The sequence below is a fragment of the Canis lupus genome, chromosome 37, assembly GCF_003254725.2.
Source record: "Canis lupus dingo isolate Sandy chromosome 37, ASM325472v2, whole genome shotgun sequence".
NCBI classification, from domain to species: Eukaryota; Metazoa; Chordata; class Mammalia; order Carnivora; family Canidae; genus Canis; species Canis lupus.
The window spans coordinates 28,024,045-28,035,729 of NC_064279.1; positions in this window are offsets into that span (position 1 = coordinate 28,024,045).

Here is an 11,685-nt window from a genome sequence, read left to right on the forward strand (position 1 = left end):
ACTCACTGTGTATTTCAATGTATTATATACCTCTAACTCGTTGTATATTTTAATTCATTTTATTTGACTCATTCTATAGATTGAATGCCATGTGTTTCAATCATTAACGGTTTCTTCTGTTTTTAAACTAAAACTATGCTCCCCTGAATTGCTCCTGGTTTAACTTTGAAATTAAATAACATAATCTTCATTATAAGGAGGAATTTATTTATTCAAAAATGCCTGAGACATTCCCGTCGGTGGAGCTTACGGGCAGGAATACCCTGGATGGTACATGTTACAGTACGTGTGATAGCTGTGACCTCAGTGTTCACTTCAAACTCAGCCTAGCTCCTCTCCATAGGATTAGTAAATATTTCAATTTAGCATCAGCAGCTAGAAGTCATCCTTGATTTCAATTTTTGTCACCTCCATGCCAAATCCATTAGCCTATCAGATCATTTTCATCTCTAAAATGTATCCTAAATCTCTCTATATTTCTAGCATCCTTAATACCTGGTGTAGCCTGCCATCATCTCTCACCCGGATTAATATTAATGGAATAGCCTCACTGCTTCCATGCCTGCCTACCAATAATGCCTTTATACACAGAGGAACTGGTGTGACATTTCTAAAATGTAGATCAGATTACATCATCCCTTCCCACTGCAACTTCCAATGGCTCTCCTGATCTATACGGCCCCTACATAAACTTGCAGTTCCCTTTCCCTGTGCCCCTCACTCATGTTAATACAGTAGCCTCGTGTGAGTGTATTTCTACGATTCAAATATGGCTCCTTCCCCTTCAAGATTTTCTTATTTTTCTGCCCAGAACACTCTGCCCCTAATCATTGCTTGGTTAAACATTCAAATCTCAACCCAAATGCCACCCTTCAGGGAGACCTTTGTTACCACTCACTCTAGCACCCTGTCCCCAAGCTGTGTCCCATCACATCTTACTATGAGGTTTCCTTCTAGTATTTATTACCATCTAAAATATATCATTTGTTTATTTGTCCTACCTGTCTTCACATTTAGGATATGAGTTCCAGGGGATCAGGAAGCTTGTCTGTACTGTTTACTCTTTTTTGCCCAGTCTCTGGAATGACACTGGTACAGAATAAGGACTCAGAATCATTCACTGGGTTGCCTGTCTACTGCTATAGAGTGCGAGGCAAAGTGAAGTAGCCTCATGTTTATTGTTTTTCACCAAATGTTCTCAATTAGTTTCACCTTATGCTCAAATTATTTTGCCTCCCTCCTGGTAGACGTCAGCTAACTCTTAACCTGCTCTGTGCAGTGGTAGAAAATGCTAGAATGTGTACAGTGTGAAATATTTCTCATTTTTGGTGAATATTTCACAAGTGATGTTTAAAAATTTGATTCTTATGTATAATGCGAAACTACTTGTCAAGTATAGAACACAGAATTTAAAAACACAAAAATGTGACAAAATGAAAGAGAGGTAACAGGAACAAAAAGACCTGAAGTCCAAGTACTTTCCAGAATGAGCCTATCCTCCTCACACCAGCTCACCAAAGAGGAGCTATATAGGGTGCCTCTCTCTGAGAATTTCAAAATCAAAAGGTTATTGTATATGATTTTTTTTTAATCTTGCTCTCTTCTCATACAATCTTTATGTTAGGAGCCAATGGGAAAGTCTGAAGGAGCGTATCTCTGAATCACACCCCCCTATGGCACTGTTTATTAGATCTTGGGTAAGTTATGAAACCTGGCTGAGGCTCATTGTCCTCATCTGAAAATGAGGAGGCGCTAATACTCGCCAGCTCCTGGACAAGACTGAGGTGACCTGGAAGACCCAGTGTACCTGTAAGTACTTAGCGACATGTCATTCATTACTGCTTCAAGAGAGACAGATGAGAGAACAGTGGTAGCAACCTACACTGAGCATCACAACGGTGTACAAAGGATAATCCCCAAGTGCTGAATATTTAGAGGAAAAAATAGGGAGAAAAACATACCTTTGAGGAGGGGTAGGAGCTGGGAGCGCTTGGTCTAGAAGTTTCTGGTAGAGAAGATGTGACATGAACAAAGCCCTAAAGAAGGACAGAGTCACCATTTAGCAGACAGAAACAGGAAAGGATGATTTGAAAGAAGTGCCCAGAACTGCACAGAGGTCAGGGATCAGAACAAGCAAAGCAGAAGCAGGTGTAGGGAAATGCACTGCAGGTTTGTCTGACAGGAAGACAAAAGCCTGAGTGTAACAAGAGAGGAGATGAATTAACCTAGAGAGGAACCGAATAATGGGAGGGCTTAAAACCCCAGACTGGAGGGTTGTGACCAGGTCTGGAGACAAGCAAGGGCTTGATCAAAAGAATACCTGGGACCGCTGAGAATCCTCACACCCTTCTGCAGCAAGAGAAGAGGTGAGCCCGGATGAAGGAGGCAGGAGAGTCCTACTGCACTTTGTCAAGTCGGGTTGCATCTGCAGAACTGGGTTGTGTCTCAAGTGCCACATTTTTCAAAGGACATTGACTTGAAAGCACCCAGAGGAGAGTGACCAGAGTTGCAGAAGCTAATAGAAAGCATACCAAGCAAGGAAGAATTGAAGAGTCTGCCTACATGCCACCCAGAAAGGGAAGAAATGGGAAAATGGATAGAACCATCTTTTCTATTTGGGTTGATCTCAGATGATTCTTCAAGATGAAAGAAAATCTAGGACCTAGGAGATTCCACATGACCTAGAAGTCAGAGAGGTGTATGGAGAAGTCCACTTACCTGGAAGCCACAAGATGTGGATTTCAGTTCTAACTTTACCCTGGACTTGTGCATGCATTACTTACTTTTTAAGTTCCCAGTCAATTCATGAATTAAAAATAAATAATAAATAAATAAAAATTTAAAAAGTAAAAAAAAAAAACTGGTTAGACTAGAAAATCTCTAAAATGGCAGAAGCACAAGAAAACATCTCATTAGTTCAGTCTAGTACTCACCAAGTTATCGGAATATTAATATTCCTCTTCCTTATTTGGATGAATCTAAAAGGATACCACACAGAATAGTAGAAATGGCAGGAGTTTGTAAGCAGTGTAAACTGGGCAAAGGAACAAACACTTGGAAGTGTATCAGAATCCCATTACCCAAGAAATCATAAAAGTCAAAGATGGAAAATAAGGTTAAATGTTCTTACTACTCAGGGAAACAAAGGGAAGGAAGGAAGGAAGGAAGGAAGGAAGGAAGGAAGGAAGGAAGGAAGGAAGGTGGGGAGGGAGTGAAGGTAAGGAGGGAGGGGAAAGACAGAAGAGAGACAAGAAGGGAGGGAGAGAGAAAAGGAGACTAGGGAAGGAGGAAGGGAGGGAGGAAAGAGTTCTATGATAAATTTGGTAAACAGTAGGTTCAACATAATTTTTCTTTATTGCAGGATTTCTCAGCACCTTTAATATGTTCAAGAGTCTCGTGACTCAGAATATTGTAGAAAAAAGCTTCTTTAAAAACAAACAAAAAAAAACCCACAAAGGTGAGCTTCCTCTCACACCCCTTTACAAGCCTTTTAGCAGGAGAGCGCTTATCAGACATTACTTTACAGCAACCCTGGAGGGCTCTGCTCCTGGGCCGGAGGGTCCCAGGGGAGAGGGGAGGAGTGGTGAGCTCGCCCTGTGGGAATAAAGCAGGGATCCCCTTAAATGAAACATTAAACACGAGTGTCTGGAGCAGAAGGTTCTGGAACATTGGCAGATAATGCTGGAAAACTGGCCGGGCAGGGCGTGGCGCTGATTCCCAAAGAGCCTGGGATCCCAACGCGGGACGCGGCCTGCGCTGCAAGGGCCCTGAGCTGCGGGGTTTCGGGGCAGGTACTTGGGGTCATGAGAACGTGCGCTCGCCTTCAGCTGCGTGGAAACGGGGCGAAGCTGCCCGCCCCTCGCTGCCCACCCACATTTCATTTTTTTTATTTCTCCAGCAAAGCGTCTGCCCGGTTCCTGCAGGAATTCAGGGTGAAGGGGGGAGTTTCTGGGTTGCCTCCCCCTCTGGCAAACAAGCCTTGGGGGGGGGGGCTATTTTCAGCCTCCTGCCGAGGACCCCAGCGACAGGAGGACAGGAGCGGTGGCCGCGTCCTGCGAAGAGCTCCGCCGCCTCCTGGGCCGCCTCTGCGCACTGTTTAAGTAAACAGCCTAAAAATAATACAATAAGCTTATATAACCGGGAGAGACAGGCTGTGAGTTGCAAAGTGATTGCAAGTGCTTCCTCTTTCAGTTGGGAGGTTTCTTTGAATTTCAGCCAAGAAAAAGCCACTCTCGGGTCTCAGGGAAGGAGCCTCGCAGACGTTTGCAGAGCCCCTCCCCCGCCACCTGCACCCCAGGGGCCCTCGAGCCCAGCCACCCGCCAGGCCCCAGCCAGGCAGCCAGGCCCCGGGGGACCCCCGGTGCCCCCGGCCTTCCCAGGGCGGGTGGGGGACCTCGGGACCGAATCCTTACTTGGGCTGGGGGCAGCCCCTCAGCTCCCTTATTTGCCAGAGCGCGTCCACATTCTCCACTTTTGCCCGGGCGCGTCCCTAACCAGTGTCTGCCGCTCCCGCTTCGGGGCCGCGCGTCTCTAATGGAAGCTTCCTTCTTCCCCAGTTGTATTTGGCCCACGAAGGTCCGGATTCCCTCCGCCGTGCAGCTCCTCTAAGGCAGGGGAGGTCAAGCCGCCTGCTTGGGAGTATTTCTCCTTAGGAATAAAGGAAACAGCAACGCGCCAGAGGCTGGCAGGGCTAGAGGAGAGACAGTCGGGCCTTGCGACTGCCTGCTCGGCTTCTCCGCGGCCCCCTGCAAGCCCTGCGGCCGCGACCCCCTGCGCCCTAAGGCCCGCGGCCCCGCCTGGGCGTGTGCTCGGCTGCGAACGGCGCAGCTGGTGGGACCATGTGCGGGACACGTCGGCCTGGGACGGTGCTGGGCTCCGGCCGGGCCCCCCGCCCCCCCACCCCGGCTGAGCGGGGCCCCACCGCCCCGGGCATCAGCCGCACCGACGGCACCTTGGCTCCCAGCGGCCGGGCGCGGCGGGCGGGAGCATCTTGGAGGCCGGTCGGTGGGGAGGAGGCCGGGAGGGAGAAGCGGGGTCCGAGGGGTCTCGCAGGCCGCGATCGGAGCCCCCGGCCCGGCCCAGGCCCAGATCCAGGGGCGTCGGCGGGGCAGGCACTGGGGGCCCGGCAGGAGGCGGCTACCCTCGGGGAGAGCCCGGGGCTGGGGGCACCCAGGGCTGGTCCTGGACTAAGGAGGCCCCGGGGGGAGGGGGAGGGGGGGCTCGCAGCCCCGCGGGACAGACGGCAGCAGCGCCGACGTGACCCGCTGTGCGCAGGGCCGCCTGCTATTAATAATCACAATCAGAGGAAGAGGAGGAGGAGGGTGCTCGGGCCAGCGGGTCGGGCCAAGCCAGGAGGGACCTCGTTCCGGAGCCTTCCCTGAAGGAGACCCAGGGACCGGGGATGCCCCCCCCCAACTCGGCGGGGCCGGGAGTGGGCGCGCCCCAGCAGGTGCAGGTCAGCCCGCGGGTGCAGCCCCCCCCCCCCCCGGGGTGCGGAGGCGGGAGCGGGCCTTTCGCAGGCTTCCTCCACCCCGCCCCGCTTTCTTGACCCCAAGGGAGGCTCTCGGGGGTGACCGGGGGTCCCGGGAGAGAGAACCCCTCACGGATCCTACTCCAGCTCCCCGCGCAGCAGGGACTTGTCTGACTCCAGAGGTGATTTCCCGGGACCCTGGACCTCACTGCTTTCGAAGCGGAGCCCGGCACGTAGAAGGTTCCGAACACGTGCTGGTTATTAGCCGGCAGCATTTCTGTCCCTCCCTCTCTTTTTTATTTTTTTTTATTTTTATTTTTTTATTTTTTATTTTTTTAAATTTTATTTTATTTTATTTATTTATTTATGATAGTCACAGAGAGAGAGAGAGAGAGAGAGAGAGAGAGGCAGAGATGCAGGCAGAGGGAGAAGCAGGCTCCATGCACCGGGAGCCCGACGTGGGACTCGATCCCGGGTCTCCAGGATCGCGCCCTGGGCCAAAGGCAGGCGCCAAACCGCTGCGCCACCCAGGGATCCCTCTTTTTTAAATTGTATTTTTAAATTTCACTTTAAATCCGGTGTAGCTAACACACTGCGGGACAGCGGCTCCAGGTGCGCAGCGTAGTGAGTCACGACTCCGCAGGTGGCTCCGCGCTCGAGATCAGTGTCCCTGGAGCCCCCGCACCCATCCTCTCCCCCCTCTACAACCCCCGCCCTCTACCACCCTTTACACCCCCTCTACCCCCCTCTACCCCCTATTCCCCTCTACCCCCCACACCCCCTCTACCCACTCTACACCCCCCGCCCTCTACACCCCACTGCCCCCCACCCCCCTCTCTACTCTCCACCCCCCCACCGCCCCCCAACCCCACCCCCACCCCCCTTACGGTCACTATCAGTTAAGAGTCTCTACAGTTAAGAGTCTGTTTTTTGGTTGGTCTCTTTTAAAGATTTTTTTTTTTTTAATTCATGATAGAGAGAGAGAGGCAGAAACACAGGCAGGGGGAGAAGCAGGCTCCCTGCGGGGGGCGAGGTACCACTTGAGACTTGATCCCGGGGCTCCAGGATCCCGCCGTGGGCCAAAGGCAGGCGCTAAATCGCTGAGGCACCCAGGGATCCCCCTTGGTTGGTCTCTTCTTTGCTCGTTTGTTTTGTTTCTTAAATTCCACAAATGAGTGAAATCATGGGATTTGCCTTTCTCTGACTGACTTGCTTTGCTTAGCATTATACTCTAGCTCCCTCCATGTTGTTGGAAATGACTCCTTTTTATGGGCAAGTAATATTCCATCACACACATGCTTCTTTATCTTTTCTTTTTTAATATTTTATTTATTTATTCACGACAGACACAGAAAGAGAGAGAGAGAGAGAGAGACAGGCAGAAGGAGAAGCAGGCTCCATGCAGGGAGCCAGAGATGGGACTCGATCCTGGGTCTCCAGGATCAGGCCCTGGGCGAAGGCAGGCGCTAAACCTCTGAGCCACCCAGGCTGTCCCTTCTTTATCTTTTCATCTTTATCCTTTCATCTACTGATGGACACTTGGGCTGCTTCCACATTTTGGGTATTGTAAATAATGGGACAATAAACATAGGGGTGCATATATCTTTCTGAATTAGTGTTTTCATATTCTTTGGGTAAATGCTCAGGAGGAGAATTATTGGGTCATACAGTGGTTCAATTTTTAATTTTTTTGAAGAAACTCCATACTGTTTTCCATAGTGACCACACCAGTTTGCATTCCCCCCAAGTGTGCAAGGGGTTCCTTTTTTTTCCACATCCTCATCAGCACTTGTTTGTTGTGGGTTTGTTTTTTTATTTTATTTTAGCCATTCTGACATATATGAGGTGATATCTCATTGTGGGTTTTATTTGCATTTCCCTGATGATTAGTGATGTTGGGTGTCTTCGTGTGCCTGTGGGCTATCTGCATGTCTTTAGAGAAATGCCTATTCATATCTTCTGCCCATTTTTAATTAGATTATCTGAGTATTTTTGGTGTTGAGTTGTAGAAGATCTTTATATATTTTGGATCCTAACCCTTTATTGGATATCTCATTTGGAAATATCTTTAATAGGTTATCTTTCAGTTTTGTTGATTGCTTTCTTTGCTTGTGGTGGCTTTTTATTTTGAATGTCATCTCAGCAGTTGGTTTGTAGCTTTGTTTCCCTTGTCTCAGGAGACATATCTAGAAAAATGCTGCTATGACCTGTGTAAGAGAAATTACTGCTTGTGCTCTCCTCTAGGATTTTCATGGCTTCAGGTCTCACATTTAGCTCTTTCATCCATGTCAAGTTTGTTTTTCTGTATGGTGAAGAAAGTGGTTCAGGTTCATTCTTTGGCATGCAGCTGCCCAGTCTTCACAACACCATTTGTTGAAAAAATAATTGCATGTTCTTGCCTCCTTTGCTGAAGATGAATTGACCATATAATCATGGGTTTGTTTCTGGGCTCCCTATTCTGTCCTATTAATCTATGGTCCCGTCTCTGTGCCAGGACCGTACTGTTTGGGTTTCTACAGCTTTGTATAACTTGAAACCTGGGATTGTGACACCTCCAGTTTCGGTTTTCTTTTCCAAGATTGCTTTGACTATTTGAGGCCTTTTGTGGTGCCATACAAATCTTAAGATTGTTTGTTCTAGTTCTGTAAAATATGCTTTTGGTACTTTGATGGGAATCAACTTAAATCGGTAGATTGCTTTGGGTAGCATGGATGTTCTCACAGTATTGGTTCTTCCAATCCGTGAGCCTGGATTATCTTTCTGTTTATTTATGTCATCTTCAATTGCTTTCATCACTGCATTATAGTTTTCAGACTATAGGTCTTTCACTTGCTTTAAGTCTGTTCCTAGGCATTTTGTTATTTTGGGTGAAATTTTAAACGGACTGTCTTCTTAATTTCTCTTTATGCTGCTTCATTATTCGTGTATAGAAATGCAATAGATTTCTTATATTGATTTTGTATTCTGTGATCTTACTGAATTCATGTATCAGTTATAGTAGCTTTTGGGTGGAGTCTTTAGGGTTTCCTATATAGAGTATCATGTCATCTGCAAACAGTGAAAGTTTTACTTACTCTCTACCAGTTTGGATGCCATTTATTTATTTATTTATTTATTTATTTATTTATTTACCTTGTCTGATTGCTTTGGCCAGGGTTTCTATGTTGAATAAAAGTGGTGAGAGTGGACATCCCTGGCTTGTTAGGGGAAAAATCTCTCAGTTTTTCACCATTGAGGATAATGTGAGCTGCAGGTTTTTCATAAACAGTCTTTCTTATGTTGGGGCATGTTCCCTCTAGACCTACTTCATTAAGGGTTTTTATCATGAATGGCTGTTGCACTTTGTCCAATTTTTTTTTCCTTCATCTGTTGAAATGATCATAAGGAATTTATCCTTCCTCTTGTTGGCGTGATGTATCATGTTGGTTGATTTGTGAATATTGAACCACTCTTGCATCCCTGAAATCCCACGCGATCGTGGTGAGTGGTTTCTTTAATGTATTATTGGATTTGGTTTGTTAGAATTTTATTAAGGACTTTTGCATCCATATACTATATATAACTACCTCTGTTTACCAGAGATATTGGCCAGTAGTTCTCTTTTTTATAGTGTCTGTATCTTGTTTTGGTATGAAGGTAATGCTGGCCTCATAGAGTGAATTTGGAATCTTTCCTTTCTCTTCTATTTTTTGGAATAGTTTGAGAAGAATAGGTATTGCTCTTCTTTATTTCTTTCTTTATTTATTTTATTACTCTTCTTTAAATGTCAGGTAGAATTTGCCTTCAAAGCCATCTAGTCTTAGACTTTTGTTTGTTGGGAGTTTTTTTGATTGCTGATTCAATTTCATTGCTGATAATCAGTCTGTTCAAATTTTTTATTTCTTCCTGATTCATTTTCGGGAAGTTATATGTTTCTAGGAATTTATCCATTTCTTCTAGATTGTCCAATTTGTTAGCACAAAATTTTTCATAATATTCTCTTACAATCCTTTGTATTTCTGTGATGTCAGTTGTTATTTCTCCTCTTTCATTTCTGATTTTATTTGAGTCCTCTCTCTCTCTCTGAGTCTGGCTAAAGCCTTATCAATTTTAATGATCTTTTCAAAGAACTGGCTCCTGGTTTTATTGATCTATTGTTTTTGTTTGTTTCTATTTTGCTTATTTCTGCTCTAATCTCTATTTTTTCCTTCCTTCTACTGGTTTTGCGTTTGGTTTGTTCTTCCTTTCCTAGCCCCTTTAGGTGTAAGGTTAGGTTGTTTATTTGAGATTTTTCTTGCTTCTTGAGGTAGGGCTCTATTGCTATAAACCTCCTTTTCAGAACCACTATTTCTATATCCCAAAGGTTTTGGACCATTGTGTTATCATTTTCATTTGTCTCCAAGTATTTTTTTTTTTATTTCCTCTTTGATTTCTTGGTTGACCTATTCATTGCTTAGTAGCATGTTATTCAACCTCTGTGTATGTGTGCTCTTTTCAGATTTTTTTCCTGTGTTTGATTTCTAGTTTCATAGTATTGTGCTCAGAAAAGATACGTGGTATGACTTAAATCTTTTTGAATTTATTAGAACTTGTTTTGTGGCCTATTATGTGATCTATTCTGGATAATGTCCCACGTGCACTTGAAAAGAATATGTATTCTGATGTTTTAGGTTAGAATGTTCTGAGTGTATCTGTTAGATGCACCTGGTGCAATGTGTCATTTAAAGCCACTAGTTTCTTGTTGATTTTCTGTTTGGATGATGTTAGTGGGGTGTAAAAGTCCCCTACTATTATTGTATTACTATGGGTTGCTTCCTTTATGTTATTAGCTGCTTTATGTATTTGGGTGCTCCCACATTGGGTGCATAAATGTTTACAACTGGTATATCTTCTTGTTGGATTGTCTCCTTTATTATTATAAAGTGTCCTTCTTTGTCTCTTGCTTCAGTCTTTTTTTTTTTTTTTAAGTCTACTTTGTTTGGTATAAATATCACTGTCTTGGTTGTCTTTCGACATCTGTTTGCATGATAAAAAATATTTCTCCATTCCCTCACATTCAATATGCAGGTATCCTTGGGTCTGAAACCAGTCTCTTGTAGGCAGCCTATAGATGGATCTTGTTTGTTGTTCTGGTTTTTTAACCACTCTGTCACCCTATTTCTTTTGATTGGAGTGTTTAGTCTATTTACATTCAAAGTAATTATTCATAGATATGTATTTATTGTCATTTTGTTACTTGCTTTGTGGTTGCTTTTGTAGTTTTCTCTGAACCATTCTTTTTTTGCTGTCTTTCAGAGATTGTTGGTTTTTTTTTTTTTTTTTTTTTAGTGATATGTTTGGATTGCTTACTCTTTATTTCCTGCGTATCTATTACTGGTTTTTGATTTATGATTACCATTCAATTTGTAAATAACATCTTTGGTATATAGCAGTCTATATTAATTTGATAGTTGTTTAAGTTTGAGCCCATTCTTTACTTCTCTCCCCTGCCAGGGTTTTCGAGACAATCTGCTATAGGAGTTGACCTGGTAGGAGAGAGGCCTGGCTGAAGGGGGTGTGCCTGAATGGGAACTCCAGGGGTGGGGCTCACTTTTATGAAGTTACATAGGGAGTACTGGCACTTCCCTGGTTCTGTGCATTTAGGCTATGGGGTTGGAGGAAGGAAATGGTGCCCATGAACTGCTTTGTTCATGAAGTCTCCCAAGGATCCATGTCCCTCCAACACAGGTTCTGAGATCAGTAAACAAATCTCCCTCTCCTATGCCCCAGGGATTTTTCAAACTGCTGCTGCTCTACAGTGTCTCTGAGGGACTATTTGTTGGCTGTTTTTTAAAGGGTGGGGACTCAGTTTTCTCCTGCCAGCTCTCCCGGAGCCAAGCCAGCTGCTTTTAAAGTTCTAGATTTTAATTCCTACTGTTTGTAAGAATGCACAAAATTCAGCCCCTATGGCTTTCAAACCCAAATATTATGGGGATCTGTCTAGCCTGGGTAGGTTCCCTAGTGTGAGAGTCTGTTTCTCTCCCTTCTGCCCCTGTGGCTCACCTCCCTCTGGCAGCCAGACCCACAGGATTTTGTTTCCTACTCTGTCTCTGCCCTTCCTACCCTCTTCAATGGGGCCTCTTCTCTAGGTTTAGTTGTGGGAAGTCTGTTCTGCCAGTCTCTGGATTGTTTTCTGGGTTATTTACACTGATGTGAATATTATCTAGTTGTATCCATGAGACAAGGTGCACTTAGCA